Source organism: Misgurnus anguillicaudatus, chromosome 2, assembly GCF_027580225.2.
Source record: "Misgurnus anguillicaudatus chromosome 2, ASM2758022v2, whole genome shotgun sequence".
NCBI lineage: Eukaryota > Metazoa > Chordata > Actinopteri > Cypriniformes > Cobitidae > Misgurnus > Misgurnus anguillicaudatus.
In genome coordinates this window covers 51,608,365-51,631,799 of record NC_073338.2, presented here as the reverse complement: position 1 = coordinate 51,631,799, position 23,435 = coordinate 51,608,365, and the positions used below count along the sequence as shown (strand labels likewise).

General features: G+C 41.0%; 1 protein-coding gene and 1 long non-coding RNA gene across 2 annotated transcripts in view; both read right to left on the bottom strand.

The window, feature by feature from the left end:
* Window positions 1-23,435, bottom strand: part of LOC129443438 (uncharacterized) — a 74,497-nt gene that overhangs the window by 9,369 nt on the left and 41,693 nt on the right. The window lies entirely within an intron of this gene.
* On the bottom strand, window positions 7,065-8,930 carry LOC141366137 (uncharacterized). Its single transcript, XR_012371219.1, has 5 exons — window positions 8,353-8,930; window positions 7,732-7,814; window positions 7,501-7,632; window positions 7,316-7,417; window positions 7,065-7,205 (listed from the first exon to the last, which is right to left on the bottom strand). It is a non-coding gene; the product is annotated as an uncharacterized lncRNA (long non-coding RNA).

Below are 23,435 nucleotides of genomic sequence, written 5' to 3'. Positions count from 1 at the left end.
TGTGTGGGTTTCTTTTGTTTTGCACTTTGGTTTATCTGATTTGTTTCTTTATTTCTTTTTTTTTTAAGTGTATTGTGAAGTGGCTAACCCCTCGCTAGAAATAACTGCTGTGCACATATGATGGTTTAAGTCCTGAGTATGATTAAGTCAAGAGAAAACTGTCTAATAAATGAATTGATTTAATACAATATTGGCCTGAGTGTATTCATTTATTTGGATAACTGTGCAGGAAGCCCTTTGTGGGATCTCCTACCCATGTAAATTGGAGTGGCGTAGTCACTGACAGTTAGAGTCACCTATTTGGCTCTGTCACATATGGTATTCACTTCTATATGTTTTCATTTATTGTCATGGTTTTATTCATTCATTTTTTTATTCATGTTTCATGTTGTTTTAAGTGAATAAAAGAGCATCATTGCTTCACTAAATTGTAGAATCATTTGTCATCTGACAATACATATTAAAGAGCACCAATTATGCTAATAAATTGGCACGTTAGCACGTTATTGCAATATCCCATAGTACATACATGTTATTAAAACTTGAACTAATGCATTGTGAGTCTTATAAATTGCTTACATACCTCACCGATTTCCCACTGTCTGGAAAACGCTCGGTTTAGTTCCTGTCTCCGCCTCCCAAAATGTCTAGTGTAATCGGATTGGTCAGATGACTACTCAACTGTTATTGGTCAGCTGGGTTCGGCGTGTGTTTGAAAGGTTACGCCCCTGACTACGCGTGGGTTTTCCGGTTCTGACTGACCCCGGATTTCCACCGACTGCGGAACAGCTGCAGAGCGGCTCCGCTGCGTCACGGCTCCGCACTCCGCCGTCAGCCAATACCCACCGGTTTCGTATTTGTTGCAGAGCGGCTGCGTGCTGAAGTGACGAGGACCCGTGAGTTCTCGCAAATTCACATGAAGATCGCGCGATATCTAGTTCTGTCTCCGCCTATTATGACGTTGAATTATGACGTTATTACAAACCAGCCCAGATCACAACACGAGATCTCGCGAATTCAGGTATGATCACACAATAAAGTCATGGCTCCGCCCTGCGGAGCTGTCCGGCATCCGTCAAAAATAGAAGCTCTGCGTATTTGTGCCGGAGGGCTGCGGATGGCTGGAGGTGTGACGGATTCGGAACGCAGTCAGTGGAAATACACACATTGACTTGGATGGAAACCGATTGACTCCGCCGCCGTTCCGCAGCCGCTCCGCAGTCGGTGGAAATTGAGGGTGAGAGTCACAGGCAAAGTAAACAAGCGTTATATTTCTCTATAAACGATGGTGTCTGTACTGACTTCGAGCTCGATCCAGAGAGTTCAGAAGGCCGTTACGATATAAACGATCTCCGTCAATGAATGCGATTGGATTTAACTTTTAGGTGTCCTTAGCTCTGCCAGAATGCTAAACGAAGACGAAAATGTGTTGCAAAGACATCCAAAAGGTAATTATGACGTACTACATAACTATATGGAAACGCCAAATGTAGCACATAGCAAGTATTTGTTGAGATGATTATAAAACTATTTCACTTGTTAACATTATTTTACTATAGTAAAATTTATTATAAAAGACTGCTTACGTACTACATTACTGTGCAAACTATATGGAAACACCAAATGTAGCACATAGAAAGTATTTGTTGAAATGATTATTAAACGATTTCACTTGGAAAGTGTCACGGAGGCAACATGGCGCCAGTGTTCAGGGCTAGCCGTCTGTCTCCGTGCTGTTTGTTTAATATAATGTTTGCCATTGCTATATTTATTTGTGCAAACTGTCGGGATGTTACTGCGTTGCTCGTTTACGACCGACAAACTCTTCTCAACATTAAAGTCTCTGGAGATATATTGTCTGGAAGATGTGATCTGGGAAATCACTGTGGTACCACGGATCTTCCTCCGTTCCTGACGGATATACCGGCGTATTTGTGCCGCCTACCAGGCGTGGTTCCTCGTAAGAAGCGCCATAGAAGACGGGGAAAGCGTGGAGGAGTGTTGGTCAGTTTCAAGGCTTACCTGGCGTCAAAGTGCGTGAAGGGTCCTCACTGTGGATGTTGTATGTCTGCATTCCGGCTTCCGCTGGATGTGCGTGGTCGGTGGCTCCGTCCTGTTTTTCCCAACTCGCAGGTGATTTCTGAGGCCGATTGGTTGGCTGTGACTTCTCCTCTCTTGCGGGTTTCGGCCCGAAAAGGTGGTGTGGTTTTTTCTAATCTCCGCTTGCTGGAACATGCGGCACCGTCTGTCAGTGGGGACTGTTCTCTGCGTTTAGCTTTGGTGAATGCTAGATCGCTAGCTAACAAGACATTTTTGCTGAATGATCTTTTCACCTCACGCGAACTTGATTTCATGTTTTTGACAGAAACCTGGCTTCATCCTGGTGAGTACGCTTCCTTTTCTGAACTTCTCCCTCCTCGTTGTGACTTTCTTAGCTCCCCACGGACCACCGGCAAGGGAGGAGGTTTGGCTTCTGTGTTTAGGTCCATTTTCCATTGTCGGAAGATCACGGTGGATATATGTTATAGTTTTGAACTACAGCTTTTTGAGATACATTCTCCTGCAACTGTACTATGTGCGGTGGTGTACCGACCCCCGAAGAATAATAAGGATTTTATTCAGGATTTTGCAGATTTTCTTGGCGGAATAGTTTTGAAATATGACCGTTTTTTAATTGTTGGTGATTTTAATATACATGTGTGTTGTGAATCTAAGCCTCTGGTAAAAGAGTTTTTTAATCTTATTGATTCATTAATCTCACACAATCTGTCTCCGTCCCGACCCATGAGAAAGGGCATATTTTGGACCTTGTGCTGTCACATGGTTTACATATAACCAGTTGTGAAGTATGTGATACACATATCTCAGATCATCTGCCTGTTGTATTTACTGTTGATGTTCCTAGTTTGAATTCTCCCACCTGTGTACCCGCACTCAGTGTGCGTCAGAGGTGTAAAGTACTTAAGTAAATGTACTTCGTTACTGTACTTAAGTATTTTTTGGGCTACTTTGTACTTGTACTGAGTATCAAAAATATAGGCAACTTTTACTCTCTACTCAATTACATTTTTGATTGGGTATTTGTACTCTTTACTCCACTACATTTGAAATGACACTTAACGTTACTCGCTACATTGTTTATTCGTCAAATAAAAACGAGACAAAAGTGTCAGAGGGTGATGATGGATAGAATCTGTGGTCGCGAGGTTACACGCACACACACAACTGAGGGACTTCATTTGGCGCTGCGCAGAGCGATCGTATGAAATCAAAGTACTGCGAGAGCGAATCAAATGCATATGGAGAAGTCTGGTCTCGCGGTACTTTGATGTCAAACGCTGAATGGCTGGCGTTGAGCCACCGTAGCGGGACATCTGCGTGCTGCTGCGTATGTCGTAAACTGTAGAGAAAAGTTCGCGTCTGGTCTGAGAGAAGAGATAAAGAGCAAACATATGGATGCATATCACATTTGCTTCAGTCAAGGGACCCTTTGTTAAACATGTGATGCTACAATCAAAACAAAAGTGAAGCGCGATTGCAGGAGGGTCTAAAGTTTGGGATCATTACATTCAGCATCTGAACCGAAAACATACACTGCTGTTTCACCAAGCGTCGATGAAACAAGGTAACGTAGCTTCCGCTGATTTTAATCCCATACTGTATTTGTAGCGATGTCGTTATGCGGTTTGACTAGATATGATGTTTAGCTTTGATGTTTTTAAGTAGTAAACGTATTCACGTTCAATTGCAGGACAGTATAGTTTAAAAAAGAACCCCTTGACACACACGCATGCACTACAGGTGTGTGTACCAAAAAACGGCACCACAGTGCAATCATATGTGGGCAACTTGTAATCTGACATATTTTGTTCAATAATAATAATGTCTGTCTTATTGGAGTTTAGCATTAGGAAGTTATTGGGCCCTATCTTGCACCCAGCGCAATTGACTTTGTCAGTGACGCATGTATCATTTCGTATTTTGCACCGGCGCACAGCGGGTTTTTCCCTCCACAGACGCTCGTCGGCAAACTAGGGAATGAACTTGCGCTCCCTGGGCGGTTCAGCGCAAAAAAGGAGGCGTGCTCCGGGGCAAACCATCTCTTATGCTATTTTGCAGTTTCAAAAAACAATTGCGCTACTAACCAAAAAAACTAGTCTAAAGTCAGTGGCGCGTTGCGCGTGGTTCATTATGCTATTTTAAGGGCGCATGCTTGACCATAATGTATAGCGTGCACAACGCGCATTGCTTATCTTATCTACACAGATGCAACAGTTATTTTTGCAAATCATAAATTGTTACAATAAAAAATATAAGATAAGGGAAATCATCATAAATTGTTACAATAAAAAATATTAATACATGAGATAAGGGAAATCATAGTGGTGAGCATTGTGGTGATAGTTTTTATTTATTTTGTGTGGCAGCGTTAAACAATTATCATGCAAATAACGATTAAAATATTTTCATAAGTTTGTTGTGTGGCTGTATTACGTTTATTTTATGTAAATAATAATTAAAATGTTTTCATAAGAAACCTTAATGTATATGAACTTGATTTGTAAGTGTACTTTGGGGTTGGACCTTGCGTTTCTTGTGTCCGATTTCAAAGCCCCCAAACCCCATTCAGCTGTGAGGGTGGACGCAGCGATGTCCTCCTGTGTGCCCGGCGTGCCCGATTTATGCTGGCAACTTGGGATCCCCCCGTCTCCTGACATCATTGTAGTGCTTGGCGCAGCTGATGAGACAATTGCGGCTATTTCCTCTCACGCCTGTTTAACCGCGACGCTGATTTGGGCGGGTTTCTCCCATCCCCATACAAAACAACTTCTCTGTCTTTGACTGCTCTTACAAGAACGTCGGTCTCCTCGGCTGTGAACCGCTCCGGGCGTGCGCCTGGTAAGTCCGTCATAATAATAACCCGCCATGGAACTTGCGCCCTTGCATTTAAAGGGAATGTTGGATAGCGTTCTGATTGGTTTATTTGACGTTACGCCCAAACCACACCTATGAATAATGAACCTACTTCAGACCAACCCCTTATTGATTTGCGCCCGGCGCAAGACTTATCTCTCCCGCCGTGAAAATAGCAACAGCGCCCAAGATCCGCCCACAAAGTCACTTGCGCTCTGCGCTTCGCACTTGCGTTTCAGATCGTTAAAATAGGGCCCAATCTCTCTCACGCGAGTCAGACCGATCGCGCAATGCATCACATATGCTTAAAGGGACACTTCACCCATTTGCATTAAGCTTTGTATAGTTAGAACCCCAGTCATGTTTTTGAATGGTCATGCATCATTTTCTCAGTTGCCACTGAGACAGGAGAAATATAGATTTCAGTGTTTCACTTCCTTCTTTCAATGATGTAAAAATCATCATTTTGCATCATTGAAAGAAGGAAGTCCAATATCTTTGTTGAGGGAGTGAGACTACAAACACCCCTTTTCTCTGTCAAATAGGCACCAAATTCTAAATGCATGTTAAATTTCACCTATAAATATAAGACACTTTCAATAAAGATTAATGTTTCTACGGGTGAAATGCTCCTTTAAACTTTTATGTAGCCTCGCAACAATTATTTCAGCATGCATTCACTGTATACAGCGGGACGTGATGTTGTGATTTTTCGAACGGATTCTTAACCTAAAATGCACCGCAATGCAAGTGATGCAAACCAAATGCAGCGTTCTATTGAAAAGTAATGTATGTATTTCTGCAGTACCAAAATGCAATGAAGCAACTGAACGTCTGACTGGGGTGTCACTCTTCCTCACGCCCAGAACGCGTGCACACACACAAACACAAGTGTACATGCGCGCATACACACAGGTTGTTACCATAGCAAATAGGCTCACCCCAGAAATGATATATTATATGTTAAAAGCCTAATGGTAAATGCTGCAGGTGTAGAAATGTACATAAACCAGATATTTACTTTGATGTCAGGGCTAGATTACAGCATGAAACCTGTTGTGCATATTAATAAATTAAAGTGCTTAATTGTTGGCACTAGCACTTATAAACACTAAATGGGTAAAAATTTAAATAAATAGGCTTATTTCTTGGAGCCAAATACCTCTGTTTTTTTTAGAAATAAAAGCCAAATGCTTGAACATTTTACAGCCAAGTCATTTTCGTTATGCATTATTTATTTTGGTTGTTTAAAAACACACAAAAAATTATCCGATTACTCGATCGATTCAGTGCTAGATTAATCGATTACAAAAAGAATCGATAGCTGCAGCCCTACATAAGTGCGTCTCTCTTTAAAGTGCGCAGGTTTTATTTCAGCACTACTTTATTTAAAGCGGATGGAGTGCGAGCCTTAACTTAAGAAAATGACCGTCATTTTTACCCGTCTGTTAAAAAATGTACACTAAACATTAATTACAGCTTTAACTTGGCAAATAACCAAGGTATAAGCGGGATAATCCACGGCTAGCCATGCATCAAAGGGTTTTAATGCACTTCGCAGCGCACGCGTCGGGTGGTTCTTCGCCTCTACGTCGTGCATTAAAACCCTTTAATGCATGGCTAGCCGTGGATTATACCTTACTTATTAGGTTTTAAGGAGAATGCAACAGGTTCCAGGGCCTCTTACATGCGTGATTCATCATCCAGGTTTTGCACAAATTGTCTAAATCCCTACACACAGAACATTTATTGTACCGACTATAAGCCTTTGAGGCGCAGGACTAGAGTAAGTTTTATTACAGTTTTAAACCAATAACACTAAAGTATTATTATAGTAACAAAGTACCCAAAAGAACAAAAGATGTAACTTTAAAGAAAATATAGTAGTCAGTCAAAAGTTTATTTATTACAAATATATATTTAAATGTTAAACAATATACAAATAAACATACTTTAGTAACCATATTTGTGCTCTTCTTTCAAAAATTGTTCAATTCACTTCTTACAGCTATCTATTCAGATAAATGGCATATCAAAGCTTTGTCAGCTGGTGCTATTTAAGACCACACTTTAGGGTTATCATCCTGTCGTGTGTTGTTCTCCAGATATGCTTGGAGCTTCCTGATCGGAATGTTGGCTTCCAACGACCCCTGCACTGAAGATGGCATGCAATCACGTCCTCCTTTGAAGGTCTCTCAAACTGTGATGCCAGGTCCATTGGAATCGGGGTTTCCTTCAGCTTATCTTCAAATACCTCATCAAACACAAGCCTGATCACATCATCCACATAACTGTACAAATTTTGCAGTCAATAAATCTTTTGTTTTGATCATTTATTTCCCTGCTTCATACATTAAGTTTTTAATTATGAATGTATTTGAAATAAAACATTACTGCTTACAGTATGTCACTTGTGTGTTTTGGGAACATAGCCTTGTACTTTCCCCTCTCCTGCTTTTGTTACGGCTTGGTGACATTGTAATGGATGGCTGCAAGGTACAACCTGTAAAAATATAAACAAGCAATACATTTATTGTAAAAGTAAATACTACTTTATTTAACACAGTTACTAAAATACTTAAATACCTGCACAGCATTACAATAAATGGGAAAGTCAATTTTTTTGCTGCAAATCTGAAATCTCAGGGTACGGACGGCAAAGGCATCCACTGATGATGGTGATTGAAACATTGTGAAACGATGCTACTGCCTGGGTTCCTATGATTATGCAGAGAAAAAAAAACTTTGTCATCATCAGTTATACATTTAAGACTGGTAGTGGTTTCACTAGCTAAATACATCATATGTGTTACACACCTTTGCTCCTCATATGCCTTGTACTGTGTGTAATGATGTTGCATGTTTGCATACAGTGTAGAATGATGTGTCCAGCTGTGAATCTAGGATATAGACAAATAAAACAAACATGTATTCAGTCAAAAAGACATATTATAACAATAGAGTACAACGATTATAAATCGTTAGACTATTCATTAAAACGTTTATGTATTACATGGCCCAACATTAGCAACACACATTACGTGTTTACTTCGTTTCAAAATCTAAGAAAGCTTCAAGTAAAAACAACAGTAAAATACATATAACGTTAAACAAATCATCTGTACTTAGAGTTTCTTGAGTTTGATCATGAGAACAAACTTTACCGGTAACAGTTTAGCTGGAACAGCTTAGCAAGTTTGTAAACACGTCTAAATAAACATCGATAAAAAACGATAGTCTGCATAATTCAACATACACGTGTGTAAATATGGTACGTTGTTTATGAAATACATTATTACAACACAAAACAATTAGCTTGCAAGCTTAGCTCTACACATAGATCTATATCTGAGCTCTAGTACAAGCACATAATGTTAAGCTCCGGTTACCGGTAACATAACTTACAGTAAAAGGCAAATAATAAACATGAATACTTACAGCCTGTGATCCAGAAGTGCACGGTAATCCAACTTTCAGGAGGAGACGTCGCGCAAATCCAACTTCGGTTCTTGAGCAGCAGTTTTTGTGAAAACTCCGTGAACAACTTCTGACTGGATTTTTCCGGAACCGTATTAAAAATGATGTCCTCTGTGTAAGTCCATAAAGTGCTATTTTGCCCTTGCATCTAAAGAGACAGCGTCTACTCGAGAGATTTAATCGCTTAAACAATGAAACAAGAGTTTGCAAACAGGGTCAAAGCAGGGACTCCCAACCTCCGCCATTTTAGCTCTCTTCTGACTCGGCGCTCTCCACCCCCGTCTTTGAGGGCGTACCCAAGCAAAGCAGAGAGGGCTGAACTATGATAATGTTGGTCTTCTCTACGTCACTAATCCCAGGAAGTAAACTGTTGCCTACAATCCGAGTGTTTTTTGTAGTCCTCGAACGTTAGAGACGATAACTCGCGTCATCGTTTTCTTTGAGGTATGTACTTTTTGAATATCGTTAGCATGTACCAATACACACTTACACACAAAAGGATGTTTAAAAACGTGTATCTCATAATAGGTGCTCTTTAAATTACAGTCTGCTTGTTTTACTTATTTTTGTCCACTAAAAAATAATGTGTATCTGTAACACTGACAGAGACTGTAGTAGAGTTGTAAAGTTACTGATGCAATCAGGTGTTAGTGTATGAGGGTAAAATAACGTCAAAAAGAATTGCATGCGCAGGATCATATTTGTGAGAGTGTACGTGACATTGCAAGCATAAAATAAATTTGCATGCGCAAAACCAATTTTGTGAAGGTGTAAATCAAGTTGCAAGTGTAAGAAAACAAGTTTTGCATCATTTTACTGTTAATCGTAAGTGTAATTCATGTCCTGTAAAACTGAAACTTCATATTAGCACTAAATAAGTAAAACTGTATGCATCTGACCTCAGTTTTTCCGCGCTTACACTTTTGGCACGGTTTTTGCGCTGAAATACTGCCAAACAGTGGTGTGCAATGAAAAACACACTTTCATGAACAGCAAACATGAATTAATGGCGCAGAATCTGTCTCTGTGTTTAAAATAAACCAGTTGTAAATGACTTGTTGCATACAAAGGGAAAACTATTTCCTGAAATAACCCGACATCTACTGGTCCCTCTGCGCTTGCAGTTTTGTCACGATTCTCTCACTGGTTTGAGTTTGCAAGCGCGGGTGGGAAGGCGGGGCTATGAAATGAGGCACCTGATGACTCGTTGTTTTCTCTATTCTGATTGGTTCAATATAACGCCAGGCGTTCTCACAGTATCGTCCACGAGGCTGCAAGAAAACTACCATAATGGCTTAAAAAAACTGTCATGCTTTGTTGTTCTTTCCCTTTTTTTCTATTTTATTTGAAACTTGCTTTGGTATGATGAACAATTGTTAAAAACGCTACATAACTAAAATTCACTTTTATATATTTTATTTATATTCTTATATTTATATTTTACATTATTATATATTACAAAACACCTGCTTAAAATTCTGAATCAACACATGTCAGCCAGCTTAAAGGTTTATGTATTAAGTATATAGACTAGGATGGAGTGTTTGGTGCTACACTGAGTTCTTATTAAGTAATGTTATAAATAGTAGGCTACTCAATTCCATGCCATATTATTATGGTCTAGGAAGGTGTACATGGATGTATTCATTAATTTTAGTTATGTAGCGTTTTTAACAATTATTCATCATACCAAAGCAGCTTCAAATAAAACAGAAACAAAGAAAACAGAGAAAGAACAACAAAGCATGGCAATTTTTTTATAGACTAGAATGGATTATTTGGTGCTACATTGAGTAATTTCTTATTAAGTAATGTTATAAATAGTAGGCTACTCCATTCCTTGCCATATTACTATGGTCTATAATGGAGTACATGGATGTATTCATTATTTTTAGTAGAACAGTGTAGCATATAATTCCAAATTCAAACTATTCTAGTTAACGTATTTCCTAAACAAGTTACTGTAAGATGCTATCACAGAAAAATCAAACAACAACAGAAGTAACAAAATCGCTACGGTTTTGAATAAAGCCTTGTTAATGTGAGCAGTTTTACTGTAATGTATAAACGAAAATTCTAATTTAGAACTAGCAGCAGTCTCCTAGTAAGCAAGAAGAAAAGAGAAGAAAACTGGCGTTATATGGAACCAATCAGAATAGAGAAAACAATGAGTCATCAGGTGCCTCATTTCATAGCCCCGCCTTCCCACCCGCGCTTGCAAACTCAAATCAGTGAGAGAATCGTGACAAAACTGCAAGCGCAGAGGGAACAGTAGATGTCGGGTTATTTCAGGAAATAGTTTTCCTCCGTATGCAACAAGTCATTTACAACTGGTTTATTTTACACACAGAGACAGATTCTGCGCGATTCATTCATATTTGCCGTTCATGAACGTGTACTTTTGATTGCACAACACTGTTTGCAGACTTGCAATGTTTTTGGCAGTATTTCAGCACAAAAACCGTGCCAAAAGTGTAAGCGCGGAAAAACTGAGGTCAGATGCATACAGTTCATACTTATTTAGTGCTAATATGAAGTTTCAGTTTTACAAGACATGAATTACACTTATGATTAACAGTAAAATGATGCAAAACTTGTTTTCTTACACTTGCAACTTGATTTACACCTTCACAAAGTTGGTTTGGCGCACGCAAATTTATTTTATGCTTGCAATGTCACGTACACTCTCACAAATATGATCCTGCGCATGCAAATCTTTTTGACGTTATTTTACCCTCATATTAGTGCACCTGTCCCTCATATACACGCATAAGTTTTTATGCCTGTTATTATGTTTGTTCGAGTTCATGCACCGCTGCAAGAACCAACAGGTGAATGACATCAAAGTACCGTGAGAGTGATTCCAGAAATCACAGTAAGGGCTGGCGCAAAATGCGGCAGCGGCATCTCCAGCAGCCAGGGACTTTTTTCCGGCACCAGCCAGTACAGCGTCATCTCGTGTCATCTTGTAGCGGCATCTTGAGCAGCCAGAGGCTTTTTTTGTAGCAGCCGTGTCTGTTTGTAGTGTAACGTGAGGGTTCGGTATGTGGTGGTAGATCACTCTTTAACACAATAAACAGCAGACGGGAGACGGAAGACTTTCTCAAACGGCACCTCTTTACTGAACACCGTCAACAACAACAACACTTCCTCCTCAACCCCTTACGTCACCCCCACTAACCAATCAGAGGCTAGAACGTAGACTGATATAAATCAGTAAAGGAATCAGAGAGGCAGATTCGGCAGAATATCCTTACTGCATTAAATACTTAAACATATATAAATAACTAACTAAACATTGTAACTATACTTTCATTAAATTAACTCAAATATGCATCATATTAAATAAGCATTACAAATATGAAATATGAAATTCACTTCTAAACTTTACATTTTCTCCCCCCCCCACAAAAGAAACGTCCCCGTTTCTCATCAGATAAACATGGAACTGTTAACGACAATAACAAAGCAACAGAGTCACTCAAGAACGTAGTCCTGAAGATACCTGGGAGGTACCACGGAACGTTTCCCAGGGCGTAGCACAGAACCAAGAGCTAGAGGAGAGGAAGAGGAGACAATGTCAAACTGGCATACTGGGCCACATGGGGGGGCAGAACCAGACTGAGCTGAAGGAGATTGAGATTGGGGCTGTGGCCGGGATTGTGAATGGCCAGTTGGAAGAACCACTGAGGGGGTACTGCGGCAGCCAGATAAAGTGCAGCTGTTTGTGGCTGTGATCTTTGAAGGTCTAAAGGGCAACGCACATGACATTTCCGTCACACTATGAAGTTGAGACTGCGAAGAGCCACATGCAGATGTCTCATGTCCCCGATCTGGCACTGGAGCATGATAGGGTCTGAGACGGTTGTAGTGGACAATCTGGGATTTATCAGACTGATCCAAGAGGTAGTGAATTCTGTATGTCACTCCAGGAGACTCCACATCAGATCCAAGGCACTCTAATATTTCAAAGGGGCCTCTCCAGTGAGGAGCGAGTTTTTGTTTTGCTGTAGTGGGGTCATTCAACCAGACAAGATCTCCTGGAACATAGGGAGTGTGCCTAACACTCTTGTCATACTGTTGCTTCTGCTGATTGTGAGCACAATCTCGGTTCCATGCCGCAGAACCGAATGCGGACTGAAGTTTCTGCATCAATTTAACTGCATAGTCAGCAGGAGAACCCGTAAAAGACGAAGATGGTGTACCACTAGGTAGCAGCATGTTGACAGGCATCCTGGCTTCATGACCATGTGTGAGGAAAAATGGTGTGAAACCCGTTGTAGAGTGTGGGTTGGTATTGTAAGCCAAAGCAACTTGGTTGAGGCAGTCATCCCATTCCCCAGGCTGCTGGAGAAGTGTCTTGGCTAACTGATCAATAAGTGTCCTGTTAAACCTCTCAATCATGCCGTCACATTGTGGATGATATGGGCTGGTTCGTGTTTTCTGCACGCCCAGCAGGTCACACAAATGTTTCACCAGGTCAGATTCAAACTGACGTCCCTGATCTGTGTGAAGCATTTCCGGGATGCCATGTTCACAAATGAAGTTTTCAAACAGACATTTTGCCACTGTTAGGGAACGCTGATCTGGAATGGCATAAAGGTTGACATACTTAGAGAAGTAATCTTGGACAACAAGCACATACCTGTTGCCACGACTCGTGATGGGAAGCTCCAGTATGTCAGCAGCAACCTTTTGAAATGGCTCAGTAGCAACAATTGTTTTCATTGGAGCTCTCTGATGAGGTGTGGGACTTCGTCTAGCGTCACATGGAGTACACTGCTTACACCACATCTTGATGTCGCGTGACATAAAGGGCCAGTAACACAGCTGTTGAGCACGTTTCAGGACCTTATCAGCCGATAAATGACCAGTTACAGGATTTCCATGCAACAGCTGCAGAACAGTGTCTTTCAAGGCATGAGGGACAATCAGTTGATGGACCACTGATGCTGTGGGTGGGTTGAAAACTTTACGGCAGAGTACACCATTATGAAAAATTAGTCTGTGGAACTCATGCCAAAGTACTTTCTCATCAAGTGTGCATTTTTTCATGCGCCAGTATGGTGGTTTCTGTCCCTTAACAGTCCAGCTAATAACCTCTGACAATATGGAGTCTCGCTGTTGTTCCTTCTTAAAATCTTCTTCAGAAAACTGAAGCACAAATGTGGAGAAGACAGACTGTGGAACGCACTGTGAGGAGGCTGGAGGAAGCTGCGGTCCAGTCAGGTTACACCCAACTGACTTAGTGGCAGTACTGCAGAGGTTGTGATGTACAAAACTGCCCGGACTAGACAGACTTACAGGACTAGAATGTGTCTTCTCAGATGGTGAATTACCAAGAGCACTGGAGGAGACGCTCTGCTCAGTTTGTCCGATGTCAGCAGGGCGACGTGACATTGCATCTGCATTGAGGTGACTGTGGCCATCCTTGTGAATTACTGTCCATTCAAAAGGATCCAGTTCAAGAGCCCAGCGTGCACGACGACCAGTTCTGTCATTGTCAATGGGTATTTTTCTGAGACCCAGGAGAGGTTTGTGGTCAGTAACAATAACAAAGGGCTGTTTGTAAAGGTAGTGGCGGAAATGTCGCACGGCCCAGACAATGGCCCAGAGTTCTCTGTCATATGTTGACCATTTTCTTTCTGCTTTTGTAAGAACATGGCTAGCATACGCGACCACTTTTTCTTGATTTCCTTGTCTCTGAGCAAGCACAGCACCAATAGCAGAGCCTGAAGCATCTGTGCAGAGGGAAAATGGCACCGTAAAGTCAGGAAATGCCACCACTGGAGGGTTTGTGAGGGCATGTTTCAGGTAAGTGAAGGCATCCTGACATTGAGAAGTCCACTGAAAAGGTGCATTCTTCTCTGTGAGTGCATGTAAGGGGACACTGTGATGTGCAAAGCTTCGGATGAACTTGCGGTAATATGAACAAAGTCCCAGAAAGGCTCTTACTTCTGTAGCTGACCGTGGGGTAGGCCAGTTTTGAACACTTTTCACATTATGCGGGTCTGGCTGAATACCGTCTTTGGAAACAACATGGCCCAGAAACTGTACCTGATCTCTGGCAAAATAGCATTTTGAGGGGTTCAGCTTTAGGCCACTTGACTGGAATCTGGAGAGAATTTCTTCCAAATGCTGGAGATGTTCACTGAAAGAGCGACTATAGATGAGAACATCATCCAAATACACTAGGCAGGTTTTCCATGGGAGGCCACGCAGTACCATTTCCATCAAACGCTGGCATGTGGCTGGAGCATTGGTCAGACCCATTGGCATAACTTTAAAGTGATAAAGGCCACTACCTGTTGTGAATGCTGTTTTTTCACGGTCTTCCTCCTGCAGCTCGACTTGCCAATAGCCATGTTGCAGATCCATTGTAGAGAACCAGGCAGAGCCAGACAAAGCATCCAGTGCGTCGTCGACTCTCGGAAGAGGGTGGGAATCTTTGATTGTCACTGAGTTAAGTTTTCTATAGTCCAGGCAGAAACGCCATGTGCCATTTTTCTTGCGCACCAAAACCACTGGTGCAGCCCAGGGACTATAGCTTTCTTCAATGACATCTGCCTTTATCAGGTTTTCTACTTGAGTCTGTATTTCAGCTCTCTGTTCTGGTGTCACTCTGTAGGCTCTCTGTTTAATTGGCATGGCCTCACCAGTGCGGATTTGATGCTTGATGATGCTCGTGCGACCTCTGTCCTCTGAGTGTTTACTGAATACAGCTGAGTATTTTTGAAGCAGTAATTTCAGCGACTGGACTTGGGAAGGGGACAGGTTGCTGTCATTTATCTGGACAGATGGAGCTAAATCATGTAAGGGGGAGGTTGCAGACCCTGTTCCTTCCCCTGATAGAATGTCGACCGATGAGACCGAATGAAACTCACCCAAGTGTTGACCGGAATGCAGCTCGACGTCATCTCTGGAGGGATTGAGGATTCGAACAACAGTTGTACCATTCTGAACCTCACTGAGAGAGTGTGCCACAATGATGTCACACGATGGGTTGGGCATAAGAACACCATAATAGTCAGTTGGCATGGGAGAAGCAGGTGTAGCTGCAGACACACAGGCTGTGAGCAGGGTTTCACTCATAGCTGGAATCTTAGTGGGTGCTAGAACAGACACATTACAGCAGGCAGCCACTTCATGTCCTTTGGGCAAGAGAGGAATTTTCATGTCCCAAAGTTGCAGCATTTTGTTGTTAATGTCAAGGAGGGCATGGTGTTTCCGCAGAAAATCGAAACCAAGAATGACTGGTTGGCAAGCACCTCTGAGAATTTCAAAGTCCTGTTGCCATACCTGATGTCCAAGTCTGATCCCAATCGTTAACTTGCCTAAAATGTCCAGGCACTGTCCATCGACTGAGCGAGCTGGCAGAGCAGAGGGTGTCATGGGGCGTTTTCTTAATGCTGGGTGAGAGTTACGAAAATCTTCACTCACAATGGAGACAGTAGAACCAGAGTCAATTAAAGTGCACACTTCAATGCCCTCAACAATAGCCAAGATTGTAGAAGAGACAGAATCATCAGAGTGTGAGTCATTCTTGTCAAGCATTAACTTGGGGAAATCCTTTTGGGGCAATGAGACAGTAGCTGATGTTTGCCCCCCAACAGCAGCTAATGGAAGTTTCCCTGACGGTTGGATCCAGAGTGCGGATATCTTTCAGGAGACTGGAAACGAACACTGCCTCTAGCGTGTGGGCTGGCATCTCTGTTACCCCGTGGGGACGGACTAGGACTGCGTCTGTATCTGTTTGTATCATCCTTGTCATGGTGACCATACCTGGAGTACTGATAGGACTGGCGTGAGGGAGAGCGATACCGATCATGTCTGTCACTGTCATGCCATTTACAGTCTCTTTGAGGAACAGGGGAAGGAGGACCACGGTCATAGTTGGACCCTGAATCACGACCATGACACTGCTCATGTAAGTAAGCATCTCTGCTGTGTTGTCTGCTTTGGTAGGGTTGTGGAGAGACACTGCGTGCACTGTATCGAGCATCCTTGGAGGAAAACCGTTCAGGTTGAGAGTCCAGACGCTGAACTAGGTAGTTGTGTTTCTCTCGTAACAGGTGTACTTCACTTTGTAAGCTGTTGACAGTAAGAGTCAGCTGCTCGACCGCATGCAGAAGCTTATCATCAGTAGGTTTAGGACGAACCATAGCTACCTGCTCTGAAGATTGAGTGTGCGGAGACCCCACAGTGGTCAGTTGGAGCGCTGCACGTGCCCTCTCACAGCGGCTGGCAATACGCAGGGCATCCTCAAGATCCTCCGCACCCATCTCATGGATTTTTGACTGAAGATTTGGGTCCAATCCAGCAACAAAACGGCGAAATTTTTCACCCTCCAGTGCATTGTGATCATAGTTGGGAAAGGCTTCTAATACAAGACGAGTGATGTCTGCACTGTACACATCCAAACTTTCACCTGGCCGACGAGGTCGAGCATTCACATGTGTCTGGAAGAACGGCAGGGAGTATATTGGTCCAAAAACATCCCTCAGTTTCTCCTTTACTGACTCATAGTCCTTCTGGATCGAAGGCGGAAGGCTGTCCCAATAAAGAAATGCAGCATCTGCTAAGCGAGTAGGGAGAACAGAAGCCATCACCATATGCAGATCTGTATCAGTTGAACTCATAGCCTGCATTGCCACTTCAAAACGGCGAGACCAACTTGTGAATGATTCAGTCCCATCTCCTTTAAATGCAGGTGGAAGATCAATTTTCAGGGCACTGGAGACAGCGTGTGTGGCTAAAGAAACAGCAGCTGTCGATGTAGCAGCTGCAGCTAGGGGAGGAGACTGCAGCCCAGCTTCACTTTCATCAGCCGACATGGTGTCAAAATGTACAGTTCAAACTCACAAAAAGCTCTTAAAGGAGGAAAAAAAAATATATATATACCACAAAAGTCCAGTTATGTCTCCACAGGCAATCCGCTGCTCTTTAAGAGTGTAAAGTCCAGATGGCACAAAAAATGAGCACATCCACCGTTTGTAGGATTAAAACTCACAAAATGCGCCAAGTCCACCAAAATAACACCACGCTGCCACCAAATGTAACGTGAGGGTTCGGTATGTGGTGGTAGATCACTCTTTAACACAATAAACAGCAGACGGGAGACGGAAGACTTTCTCAAACGGCACCTCTTTACTGAACACCGTCAACAACAACAACACTTCCTCCTCAACCCCTTACGTCACCCCCACTAACCAATCAGAGGCTAGAACGTAGACTGATATAAATCAGTAAAGGAATCAGAGAGGCAGATTCGGCAGAATATCCTTACTGCATTAAATACTTAAACATATATAAATAACTAACTAAACATTGTAACTATACTTTCATTAAATTAACTCAAATATGCATCATATTAAATAAGCATTACAAATATGAAATATGAAATTCACTTCTAAACTTTACAGTAGCAACTTTTGCTCGCCAGTTACATAAATCAATGTAATATTTCACTTTAAAACTACATTTAAAAACAAAATAATATTATATACTGCCATTTGTAAGCATTTATCATGAAATTGTTAATATATTGTAGGATTTTGTAGCGGCATCTCGGGCATTCAGGGACTTTATCCGGCTGGCTGCTATACGGGCATTTCGAGCAGCCAGTGACTTTAACCAGCCGCTTCTCTCGGGCAGTCAATGACTTTAACCGGCCGCTACAGGGGCATCTCGGGCGCCATTTCGAGCAGACAGTGACTTTAACCGGCCGCTTACTCTACAGGGGCATCTCGGGCAGTCAGTGACTTTAAGCAGCCGCTTACTCTACAGGGGCATCTCAGAGCGGCATCACGGGCAGTCAGTGACTTTAACCGGCCGCTTACTCTACAGGCGCGGGATGCGGCGGCGGCGTCTCGTGGCGGCGCTTCCGGCGTCGACTCCGGCGGCCGGTGACGTTCTCCGGCATTTCGGGGCGGCATCTCGCGCAGCCAGAGAATTTCTTTCGCAGTGTGGCTGTTGGTAGCAACTTCCGCGGGCCAATTACATAATTTCACTTTAAAACTACATTTGAACTTTCATTTTATCATGAAATTTGTTAATATAGTAGTATTAATCTCCAGCACCCATGGACTTTTATCCGGCAGTCCGTGACTTTTTCCAGCAGATGTCGCTCTCTCTGTCTGTGTGTGGATATATATATATGTATATATATATATATATATACATATATGGATATGCAACATAATGAAACGTTTTTATAGTAAAAATTAAAGGATTGCAGTAATGAAGACACCCTTCAGCTCTTGCTGTTGTTCACTGTTTATTAAATAAGGTTTAATTTGTAGCCTAATTGTGTACAAAATATAAAGCATGTATAAAGCATGAATCGCTGCTCATCAATTCTGGCAAAAATATGTAGTTGCTTTAATCTACAAGTTCACAGCATAACTTTTCAAAGTCCTTTCATTTTCTTAAAGACAAACGTAAAAAGTTTGGCTGGAGAACTTTTATTCATCCTTCCAGCTGAGCAGCTTGGGTGATCGAAAGGATGTCTGCCAGAATATCGGTGGGTAGGGGAGATGATGAGAGGAGCATTGGCCAAATAGGGAGACAGTTGATAGACACTAATAAAAGGAAATGTTTTAATGCGAAAGGCAAATGAACCCGACACTCCAATGCAATGCAAATGCAATGTTACACTGCCCAACTATAAACAACAAAATATAACAAATAAATACAACTAAATGTGTCTCATCAAAAATGTCTCCATTTCACCCTGCGGTTGTAGCCTACTGGGCCTGGCCCATAACTTAAAAACAATGTTTAAAAAAATGGGTCAGCTAAACTTTCAAAACCTGTAGGCCGAACAATTATATTTTATTACATCAAATCAACATATAATTATTAAAAATATAAGAAAACAGTTAAATGCGTACATTATTTTGTGTCCCAAGCGAATAACCAAAAAGTGGGCCAATTTATGCCAAATTGCATAATTTATGTGTGTTATGTGTGGTCGCTTTTGCTCCTAAAATCGAATTGGCGCGAGCTCAAAATATATTTGGAAGACTACAGGGGCATCTCGTGCGGCTTCTCGAGTAGCCAGTGACTTTAGCAACCGGCCGCTTGACTCTATAGGGGCATCTCGGAGCGGCATCTCGGGCAGTCAGTGACTTTAACTAGCCGCTTAGGGCATCTCAGAGCGGCATCTCGGGCAGTCAGTGACTTTAACTAGCCGCTTACTCTATAGGGGCATGTCGGGCAGTCAATGACTTTAACCGGCCGCTACAGCGGCATCTTAAGCAGCCAGGGACTTTAACCGGCCGCTTTAACTCTACAGGGGCATCTCGCAGCGGCATCTCGAGCAGCCAGGGATATCAGCCGTTACTGTTAGCAATATACAATATTATATATTGTCATTTGTAAGCATTCATTATGAAATTTGTAAGTGAGTTTCTGTTGCCTGTACATCAGAGAAAGTTAGCGCTGCAGGTATATGCGCTACGCGCGTGTGTGCTGAATTACTACACTTTCTGATTCAATCAATCACAGTTAGTTGCAGACTAAATCAAACTTATAAATCACATGCTTTAATAAATGCTATAACATATGAATATAAGCTGTTATTCGGTTAATATGAGTAGCAGGCCTAAGTTAATATGAATCCGAGCTGTATATCCAGCAGCCAGATAACTTCGCAGCCGTGGCTGTTTAGCAACTGTCGCCGCTCGCCGGCCTAAAACATTCTGTTGCTGCACTACATCAGAGAAAGTTATTCTGTTTTGTGTATTGATATACAGGCTGCTGCACTATCATGCCTCGAGATTTACTGTTTAGTATATTGGTGCTGCTCCCAAATGTAAATGTTAGGAGCATCAGCAAAATTTTGGATCATCCATTGAAAATTATAAGAGCACGCTAACTTCGTCATCCTGAAGATTAAAAGCTTGAACATTCAAATTTGATCTTAAATTATTTTTATGTACTTAAAATGTGTAGATTCATGGGGCCCTAAAAATGTTTTAACTTTTATTTTAAATGATGATTTAAATCATTGTTTTAAATTCAGTTTTTATTTTCACAAATTCCATTTTTCTGTTTTAGTTTGTTTTTTTAATTTCTAGATTCAGAATTTTAACTTTTAATTTTACTTATTGGTTAATTACATTTCACGTCTCAAACGGCATGTTTAATAAACTGAATTCATAATAATATTTTTTTAAATAATCAAATAAAAAATATATTATACAAAAACATTATTTTTTAAGTGTTGCATAACAAAACTAAATTAAAAATGAAAGTACAAATCTTTTGAGGGTTATGAAATAAATGAATATAATTTAATATCACTATTTTTAATATTTTAAAAGTACATTTTACTAATATATATATATATATATATATATATATATATATATATATATATATATATATATATATATATATATATATATATATATATACAACCTCATTACGTTTACAGACATTTATTTTAAGGGTTTGTCAGTGTGTTTTTGACGATCGCATTTCTTAATGAAACAGCACGAAACTGAGTCATCCGTGTAAAGTATTATTGGTCTCTGTCATTGTTCCACAGTAGGCTTATATGTGATTGTTTCGTAAAGAAATAAAAACAGGTGGCACCACAAAAAATATTTGCATTAGCACAAAGGCTTCCAGAATTTGACCTCGCGCCAATTCGATTTTAGGAGCAAATGCGACCACACATAACACACATAAATTATGCAATTTGGCGTGAGTTGGCGCACTTTTTGGTTGTTCGCTTGGGGCACAGGATAACCCATGTACGCATTTGACTGTTTTCTTGTATTTTTGGTATTTGTATGTTGATTTGATGTAATAAAATATAATTGTTCGGCCTACAGGTTTTGACAGTTTAGCTGACCCATTTTTCAGGCTACAACCGCAAAGTGAAATAGAGACATTTTTAATAAAACACATTTAATTATATTTATTTGTTATATTTTATTATTTATAATTAAACAGTGTAACATTGCATTAACATTACATTAGAATGTCAGGTTCATTTGCATTTCGCATTAAAACATTTTTGCATCATCTCCCCTACCCACCGATATTCTTTTCTACCCGATCCCTGGCTGGCAGACATCCTTTCGATCACCCTGCTCAGCTGGAAGGATGAATAAAAGTTCTCCAGCCAAACTTTTTACGTTTGTCTTTAAGAAAATGAAAGGACTTTGAAACGTTATGCTTTGAACTTGTAGATTAAAGGAACTACATATTTTTGCCAGAATTGATGAGCAGCGATTTATGCTTTATACATGCTTTATATTTTGTACACAATTAGGCTACAAATTAAACCTTATTTAATAAACAGTGAACAACAGCAAGAGCTGAAGGGTGTCTTCATTACTGCAATCCTTTAATTTTTACTATAAAAACGTTTCATTATGTTGCATATCCATATTTATATATATATATATATATATATTTATATTTATATATATTTATATATATTTATATATTTATATATATATATATATATATATATATATATATATATATATATATATATATATATATATATATATATATATATATATATATATATCCACACACAGACAGAGAGAGCGACATCTGCTGGAGAAAGTCACGGACTGCCGGATAAAAGTCCATGGCTGCTGGAGATTAATACTACTACTATATTAACAAATTTCATGATAAAATGAAAGTTCAAATGTAGTTTTAAAGTGAAATTATGTAATTGGCCCGCGAAAGTTGCTACCAACAGCCACACTGCAAAAGAAATTCACTGGCTGCGCGAGATGCCGCTCCGAAATGCCGGAGAACGTCACTGGCTGCTGGAGTTGACGCCGGAAGTGCCGCTACGAGATGCCGCTGCCGCATTTTGCGCTTGCTGTCTCTCAGAAATCATACGGAGAAGTCTGATTTCGAGTCGCCCTTGCGGTATTGTGATGTCGTCCTCCAACATCCTTCCACGTTATAGGTCACATGCTAACATCAACATGGCGGATGATGTCCATACCATAGACTGTAAAAAAAGATGGACGACGCGACGTCGCCTACCACCATTGTAATGAATTGAAGCCAAAAATGTCCGACCACGGTCGCCGCCATGTTACGTAACAACGTCAGTTTGGAGCCGAGGCATGCGCAGAAGGAATCGTCCGTGAAGCCAGAGGCGGAGCCGCGGTATCAAACTTCCGCCCAAACGCTCGCGCGGCCAATTCAACCACTCCAATCATAACGACACGCCCCGTTTCTATAGCATCAAATTACAAACTAAAATGAATCTTATCACAAAAATTAACACTTGAACATATATCAGCGTGATAACAACTACTTGAAAGGACCAAAACCATCTTTCGAAAACTTTTATTGGAAGTGTAAATATTTTTTTTATTTAGAGCAAAGTCCTATTCATTTGAATGGAGAGGGCGGGTATATGACTTGTACTGCAGCCAGCCACCAGGGGGCGATCAAAGAGCCAGAGGCTTCACTTTTCAAGGCTTATGAGGCACACCCGGTCCATACCAGAGTCCTGCAACGGATGGGTCGGGTACCCGCATAAAAGTGTCTGAAACGGGTGGATTGTGACATTCCTAAAATTCGCGGGCGGATAATTAACTCCGCGTGGGCGGGTATATTAAAATATTTTAAGCTGTGAGCCGGTTGGTTGTTGTGATACTTGTCCCGCCCCTTCTCCACTGTGAATGGACGGCCATGTGAGAACTAACATTGACGAGCGGAGCATTTCACCCAAACTTGAACCTCTTTCAACTCTCGACGCTCAGCGCCGAGCGTGGAAAAACCGCTGACCGCAGGCTTATTTGAAAAACGGCCGTGGGGGTAAAAGCTTTGGTGTGCATGTGGTAGATTGAAATATTCATTAATCTGTGAAGCAGTGAAAAGAATTGAAATGTGTATTTACATAGAAATATAAAAAATTTGAAATATGTATTTACAAAGAAATATTCATTAATCTGTGAAGCAGTGAAAACATAACAATTGACATGTGTATTTACATAGAAATATTCATTAATCTAATCTGTGAAGCAGTGAAAATATGTTACATATGGTGTGGA